At 56.9% G+C, this 7669-nt stretch overlaps 5 non-coding genes across 5 annotated transcripts; 3 read left to right on the plus strand and 2 right to left on the minus strand.

Annotated features, from left to right (window-relative positions):
* Window positions 1–2917: 2917 nt before the first annotated feature.
* Window positions 2918–2991, plus strand: Trnan-guu. The gene has a single exon. It is a non-coding gene; the product is annotated as a tRNA-Asn (tRNA).
* A 1563-nt stretch (window positions 2992–4554) lies between these two features.
* On the plus strand, window positions 4555–4626 carry Trnah-gug. Its single transcript has one exon. It is a non-coding gene; the product is annotated as a tRNA-His (tRNA).
* A 460-nt stretch (window positions 4627–5086) lies between these two features.
* Window positions 5087–5158, minus strand: Trnaq-cug. The gene has a single exon. It is a non-coding gene; the product is annotated as a tRNA-Gln (tRNA).
* A 1624-nt stretch (window positions 5159–6782) lies between these two features.
* On the plus strand, window positions 6783–6854 carry Trnae-uuc. Its single transcript has one exon. It is a non-coding gene; the product is annotated as a tRNA-Glu (tRNA).
* A 95-nt stretch (window positions 6855–6949) lies between these two features.
* On the minus strand, window positions 6950–7021 carry Trnaq-cug. The gene has a single exon. It is a non-coding gene; the product is annotated as a tRNA-Gln (tRNA).
* Window positions 7022–7669: the final 648 nt, after the last annotated feature.

The raw sequence follows: 7669 nt of genomic DNA on the forward strand, positions 1-7669 counted from the left end.
GGAAGGAAGGAAAGGAAGGAAGGAAGAAAGGAAGGGGAGGGAGGGAGGAAGGAAGAAAAAGTAACAGGCTAGGCATTAGTGTTGCATCCTGTAATCCTATCTCCTCTGGAAGCTGTAATCTCAGGATTGTGGTTCAAAGCCAGCCAGGGCAGGAAAGTCTATGAGAGTCTGATCTCTAATTAACAACCAAAATGCTGTAAGTGGAGCTATGATTCAAGTGGCAGAGTGCTAGCCCTGAGGGGGGAGGACAGAAACTAAGGGACAGTGCCCAGAATCTGATTTCAAGCTGTAGTATAGGCAGAAGGAAGGAAGGAAGGAAGGAAGGAAGGAATCCAGAGCTAGTGTCTCATGCCTAGATCCTAGATACTCAGGAAGCTGAAATGTGAGGTTTGTGGTTCAAAGCTAGTCCAGGCAGAAAAAAGGAGATCTTATCTTCAATTATCCACCAAAAAGTCACAAGTGGAGGTGTGGCTCAAATGGTAGACTTGAATGAAAAAAGCTAAGGGATAACATTCAGTCCCTGAATTCAAGCTTAAGTATCCCCAGGAAGAAAAAAGAGAGTGGGGGGAGGGAGGGAGGGAGAGAGAGGGAGAGGAATGTTCAGCTACCATTTACTGTTTGGAATTTAGAAGCTAATATTCACAGGTGGCTTAAACAAGCTCAATTAGTTGAATGCAAGCTAAAATAGCTCTTTTGGAAACTCAAAACCAGTGAAACTGAGATGCTTTCTAAGCATTCACCTCTTCCATCTAAGTGTGTATGTAAAAGTTCATTCTTCTAACATCAATCATTTGAGATTGGAAGCTGATGTTCACAGGTAGCTTAAATAGTTGTTTGTTCAATGTGTGCCAAAATTGGTATTTCAGAATTGAAACCAGTGAAAATGTGGTGTTCTCAGATTGTTCAACTCTTCTGAGTATGAGTTTGTTTTAATGCCAGTGGCTCATGCCTGTAATCCTGGCTACTCAAGAGGCTGAGATCTGAGGATCAAGGGTTCAAATCCAGCGGGTACAAGAAAGTCTGTAATTAACCACCAGAAAAAGGGAAGTGGCGCTGTGGGTAGAGCTCTAGCCTTTAAGGAAAAAGCTCAGGGACAGCGCCCAGGTCCTGGGTTCAAGCCCCACGACCAAAACAAACAGGAGTTTAGCTATTATTTGGAAACTCAAACCAAGTGAAAGAAAGGAAAGAAGGAAGACGACAGAAAGGGTGAAGGGAGATGGCAGAGGAGAGGTCTTCTTCCTGGGACTCTGAATGAGAACTCTGAGAAACACGGGAGAGACTACATTTGGAACAACAAAATTGAGGACGAGGAATGAGAATCACAGGTGAGGGTTAGTATCGCTGAGAAAGCAGTAATCTGCAGCTAGGTCCTCATCTCTCTTGGTTGGGAGGGAAGGCTGAAACCCTTACAAAATAAACCAGGTGCCTCGGGTGCAGGGATTTCATAGGTCAGCGACTTTCCAGAGGGGACAGCCATTCCATGAACAGCCCGAGCCTCTGAACAAAGTGACGTCACAGAGAGGGCGTTCTCTATGCTGATGAGGATGCCGCGGGGGCTACTGGTCGGGCCCCCTATCGCATCCACTCATGGATTTTCGGTGTGATAGGAGAGAGCACTGAAGCAAAACTTGGAGTGGAGGGTGACACGTGTTCGAAAGGCCTGGGAAGGCCCAAAAATGGAGAAAGGGGGGGGGGGTTGAAGGCTGATGACCATATGTGTACAGTGAAAACATGTGAAATTAGAAGGGGATGGGTAGGCTAATTTTCTCATACTTACCTGGCAGGGGAAATACCACGATCAGGCAGGTGGTTTTCCCAGGGCGAGGCGTGTCCATTGCACTTGGGGCTCGCTGAACTCTGCGATTTTTCCAAATAGGAAAAACTCGACTGCGTAATTTGTGTTAGTGGGGGACTGCGTGCGCGCTCTCCCCTGATAATCTTGTTACTAGTGTTAGAGTGGTTCTTGGTTTGTCCTATTTGTCTGGTGTTGTGCTGCGGCTTTTGTACCATTTGCAAGTTTTAATGATTTGCTAGCTTTTGGGATGGTCTACCTTTCGAGTCTCCCAGAAAGTAATACATACCTTATTGTAAGGATTAGCTTTTACCTGTGAGGCCGGGCTGGCGGTTTTTCAGCTTTAGGCGGTCTGGGTGGTCGTGGACCCGACATGAAAAGTGGAGGTAGATTTGCGTTTGCGAAGACTAGTTTGTCAGCGACGGACGCCTGTTTTGGACAGCTCAAGACAACGTACAAACCCGAGCTGGAGGCGGTGGAGGGTGGTGCAAAACATGTAAGGAAAAATGGCCCGGTGCTGTTACCGTGTTGTCCTACCCACCCTTTTCTTCCACCGTTAGATCAGCCTGCCTCTTTCCTCCCCTCGTACTCTCCCGAGATTTCGACCTGTAGCGGATACCGCTGTGAACAGTGGTCGAGGGTCTCTAGAGGTACCTTAAATTAAACGCTGCAATTCTCGATTCTTCTAAAATCCCCGAGGCCGATTGCGATCCTCATCCGGACGCCTGACTCCGGGCAGGCCTGGCTGGGAAAGGGGCTGCAGGGTGAGCGCACCAGGCCCGGCGGGGTGGGGTGGAGACCACGCTGCGATTCCGCGTTTTCCCGAGCGCCCCACGCAGGGAACGGACTGTGTGCGCCTGGCGTGGGCAGCCGCGTAGGAGGCAAAGTGGGGGCCTCGGGGCGGTTACCTCACTTTAAAAGGCGAAGCCTTGGATGTGTCTATCCGCCATCTGAGTTCCCCAGTTAACTGTCCTGGCCACATCTCACCTCCAGAAGCGCCCAGTGATGTGACCTCAGTCTGGGCAGTGCGCGGGGCTGGGCCTTACACACCCGTGTTTGCAGGTGTGAAGGAAGGGGATGGGCAATCTGTGCCGTCTAGAAGTGAGTGGCAGCTGCATTCACCGCGTCTCTGTGGCGCAATCGGTTAGCGCGTTCGGCTGTTAACCGAAAGGTTGGTGGTTCGAGCCCACCCAGGGACGGGGGTGTGGTGTCTTTTGTCTCGCTGAAGTCCTTTGTGTCGCATTTCTTAATAGAAACCTCGAGCCTTCGGAGTTAAGCTCTCGGATGAAATCACCAGCCTGGTCCTTTCCCAGGCCCTGGCGAATGACCCGCGGACTCCTCGCAGTCGAGAAGCTTCCGTTTATGGAAGAAGGATGCGGAGACAGCCAAATATTCTGCCCGCCCGGCAGGCGTTTGGACTCCATCTTACACAGCCGGGGAGTTTTGGTCAACTTTGCGTTGATGTATTTGTAAGCGATCTGTACAAGATGACTTGAAACAAGCAAGTTTTCACGAGCCCCGGAAGGTGCTGACAGCTCAGTACTCCACGGCAGCCGTCAGCAGGGAAGACGGCTGAGGCGGGCTGCAGAGCGGCGGGCGGGACGTTTCTGGGCAATCGAGGCTGACGGGACCTTCGTGACAGGGCGACCCCGGCCCGGGTGTCCCCACGAGAATGTTAGCACCACAGGGAGGTCGGGACCAGCGCCTTCATCAGCGCCTCTCTCCGTGTGTCTGTGTAAGCATGTCCTCAGTACTGGGGTGCATCATTGAGCTACTCCTTGCAAAATGACGGTGAAGTTAGGATGTCATTAAAAACAGATCTCGAACGGGGATTCGGGGTGCAGCTCGGCGGAAGAGCGCCTGCTGACGGGCGCAAGTCCGAGTCCAGAGGCCACCCTGAGGCTGCCGCTCGGTCACCCCGCTCCGAAGCATAGAGAGATGGAAGACCGATGGGGACGTGATGGTGTCGCACTGCTCGCCTCCCGCGGGTCCTCGTGGATTCCGCTATCGGAGCTTCCACAGAGCAGGACCGCAGCTGGGCTAGAGAGGAGTCCATGCGGTTCCTTAGGGCTGGCCCTGGGCCAAGCTGCGCCCCCGTGGAGGAGGGTGGGGTGCGGCGAAGCTGGCCCCGCTGTCTAGGCACACCCGACGGGCCCGGGCCGGGCGGGAGGGCCCGGCTTCCAGGCCAACCCCTCCTTCGCCCTAAGGCCCAGCCGAGAAATCCCTTTGCATTTTTCCCACACACAAATGGAGAGAGCCACCCTCCAGCTCCCCGGTGGTCTAGTGGTTAGGATTCGGCGCTTTCTCGCTGTGGCTAGAGTTCGATTCCTGGTCAGGGAAGTTCCTTTTTTCAGCAGCAGCAGTTCAGAGAGGCGAGTGCAAAACACAGGCTGTGGGAAGAGTAAACTAGACGCTGTGAACGCAAGGAAGATTTAAAAAAGAACAGTTACTAGGTCGACACAAGAGGAAATGGGTTTTTCAGCCATGCGACAGCCCACTCGCTCTGCACCCTACAGACACATACACACGAGACAAGTGTGCAAAAGCCATCCCATAGGAATCGTATCATCTGCAAAGCAAGCATGGCGTGGAGGCGCCGCCCTGGTGGGCGGGAACGCCAGAGGACCAAGGTTGTGGTTTGGGGCTCAGAGAACGGCTGGGTCGGGCGAGGGGAACTCGGAGCGGGAACTCGCGGGGCGCAGGACGCCGGAAAGGACGAGGTTTCGGCGGGGAAGATGAGAACTGCAGCGCGCCTGTGGCGCGCCGTGATCGTATAGTGGTTAGTACTCTGCGTTGTGGCCGCAGCAACCTCGGTTCGAATCCGAGTCACGGCAGTCAGGTCTGGCTCCATGGCTCTGACACTTTTGTTCCCGCGTGCATCCCCCACCCCGCGCCTGGGCACCACGCCCGCCCCTGGAGGGTGGCAGGGGAAAGATTTTCTAGCTGGGGGTGGGCGGTATACCCCTGTCGCCCCGACCTCGGGGACTCAGGCTGTAGGCCTGGGGCCTGAGCTCCGGTCCTCGCGCGATGTGTGTGACCTGGTGTGACCGCGCGATGTCAGGTTAGAGACCGGAGGGCCCTGAGATGCGTGACCCTCCGCCCTCAGGCGCCCTCAGGCATCGCCCAACCCCCGCCGCACCCCCCAGGAGTCCTAAGCACAGGCGCACCCACAAAAACATGGACGAGATGTCCACGGAGAGGAAGGGAGGGTCGCTGGGACCCTGAGATGATCCCTTCCACGAACCAAGAAGCGAGACCCCGGAAGAGAGGAACGAACACTCCATCTAAAACATGAGGTCCCACCGAGATTTGAACTCGGATCGCTGGATTCAGAGTCCAGAGTGCTCACCATTACACCATGGAACCTACAGGAGATTCTTTTTTAAGGTCGTATCCATCTGTGCGTCCCAAGTGGTTGTCGGGGAACAAGAAACTCACCCGGGACAGGCATTGCATCCGCCTCTCTCTCCGAAAACCGAGGGGCTTCCCCACCGACTTCAGAGTCAAGAGAGAATCTTCTGCTGCCCCCATCGTGTCTGCTGAGGCGACTCCGGTGCGGACGGCGAGCGCAGCTGCTCCCACGCCGGCCAGGAGCCGCGATCGCCCGCGGGACGCGCGGTTCCCGGGTTCCCCGATGCCCCGCTCGCGGGGCTCCGCACTGCGGCCGCTGACGTGTGAGGGTGTCAGCATAGGGGACACCGGGAGAGGTGACCCTGAGGGTCTGAGCCTGAGGGGTCAGCCTGGGGAGGTCACCCGAGGGGTCAGCCTGGGGGGTCGGCCTGACCGAGGAGACTGCCACCTTCCCTTCGCATACACACGCGTTCTCATGTGCACATACACCTTGTGTGCGTGGGGGGGGGTGGCAGACAGCAGGGCAGCACAAAGCAAAGTCCCTCCCTCGGCCTCCTGGCCTCAGAGTTCCTCAACGTCTGAATTTCCAGTTACAACACACAAGGCTTCTTTCCTGGAGGCTTTGCGAATTATCGGGGCTCTTTCAGTCAACACCACACACACACACACACACATACACACACACACCAAAGGCTGTCTTTCCAAACACCCTAACAATAGCTTGTGCATAAGTCTTCGTGGCGCAGTGCAGGAACACTTTTGCTTTATACACGGAAGGTCAGAGGTTCGAGCCCACCCGAGAGTACTGAGAGTACTACTAGCTGCCACGCACGCCCGTCCTGTCCGGTCTATTTTTTCCCCACCACAAGTGAAAGGCCCACAGCGTCTATTCAGCGCGGCCGTCGGCCCGTCTCCGGCCCTGGTCACGCGGACAGCTGTGGCCAGGCAGGGAGCGCGGCCGTGTTCCCGGAGCGCGAGGTTGAAAGGAGAACCCGCGCGGACGGTGGGCCCGCGCAGGGCGCAGGGCGCAGGGCGCAGGCCTCCGTGCGCGCTCGCGGCTTCCGAATCCCCGCGTCTGGTGAACGCACGTCGCATCCCGGCCTCCCCGGCTTGTCCCTGGGCCGTGCAGCCCACCCCGGTGTCCCCAGGCCTGGTCAAGGCCCCGGAAGCCGCGTCCACCAGGCCTTGGTCCATGCAGATGCAGAATAAGGCTTCCCTTCTGACTCTGTGGTTAGCGCGTTCGGCTGTTAAGCGAAAGGTTGGTGATTCGATCGCACCCAGAGACGTCTGCCTGATCTTTTGCCTCTCGTGTTCGTCCCCGTACGCTCGGCCGCGCTCCGCACACTCAGGACGGCTGGCACGCAGGCCCACTGCAGGGAAACACGGGAAGAGCGGCACCGTCGGGCGGGGCTGTGTTTTGCTTGGGCATCAGGGTTGAAAGGAAACTGCGGCCGGTTGAGATGTGCGGAGTATGGGCCGGGAGAGCGGGCAGCGCTGCCACTGCCGGGAGGAGGGAAGCTCAGTTCCCAGCCCGACAGAGGCCGCCACCAGCCCAACCCCACCGAGCATCCCTTCCGATCTCGGAGAACCCCGCAAACACACCCTACACGGAAAGGCACCAAGCAGTCACTGCACGAGCTCCCTGGTGGTCTAGTGGCTAGGATTCGGCGCTTTCACCGCCGCGGCCCGGGTTCGATTCCCGGTCAGGGAAGTCCTTTTATAACACACTCAGCTCCTTCCATACTCCCACCCAGCACAATACTGGCCGGTCTCTGGTGGAAATGACAATTCTCCACCTAAAATGCAAGGTCCCACCGAGATTTGAACTCGGATCGCTGGATTCAGAGTCCAGAGTGCTCACCATTACACCATGGAACCTACAGGAGCTGTCCATCAAGGTCGTACCCATCTGTGCGCCCCACGTGGCTGTCTGTCGGCGAAAGAGAAATTCATCCGGGACAAGCATTGCATCCGCGTCTCGAAAACCGAGGGGCTTCCCCACCGACTTCAGAGTCAAGAGAGAATCTTCTGCTGCCCCCATCGTGTCTGCTGAGGCGACTCCGGTGCGGACGGCGAGCGCAGCTGCTCCCACGCCGGCCAGGAGCCGCGATCGCCCGCGGGACGCGCGGTTCCCCATGCCCCGCTCGCGGGGCTCCGCACTGCGGCCGCTGACGTGTGAGGGTGTCAGCATAGGGGACACCCGGTGGGGTGACCCTGGAAGTCTGAGCCTGAGGGGTCAGCCTGGGGAGGTCAGCATAGGGTGTCATCATAGGGGACACCCGAGGGGTGACCCTGGAAGTCTGAGCCTGAGGGGTCAGCCTGGGGAGGTCACCCGAGGGGGTCAGCCTGGGGGATCTGCCTGACCGAGGAGACTGCCACCTTCCCTTCGCATACACACGCGTTCTCATGTGCACATACACCTTGTGTGCGTGGGGGGGTGGCAGACAGCAGGGCAGCACAAAGCAAAGTCCCTCCCTCGGCCTCCTGGCCTCAGAGTTCCTCAACGTCTGAATTTCCAGTTACAAC

This window comes from Dipodomys ordii, unplaced genomic scaffold (assembly GCF_000151885.1).
Source record: "Dipodomys ordii isolate 6190 unplaced genomic scaffold, Dord_2.0 Scaffold39, whole genome shotgun sequence".
NCBI lineage: Eukaryota > Metazoa > Chordata > Mammalia > Rodentia > Heteromyidae > Dipodomys > Dipodomys ordii.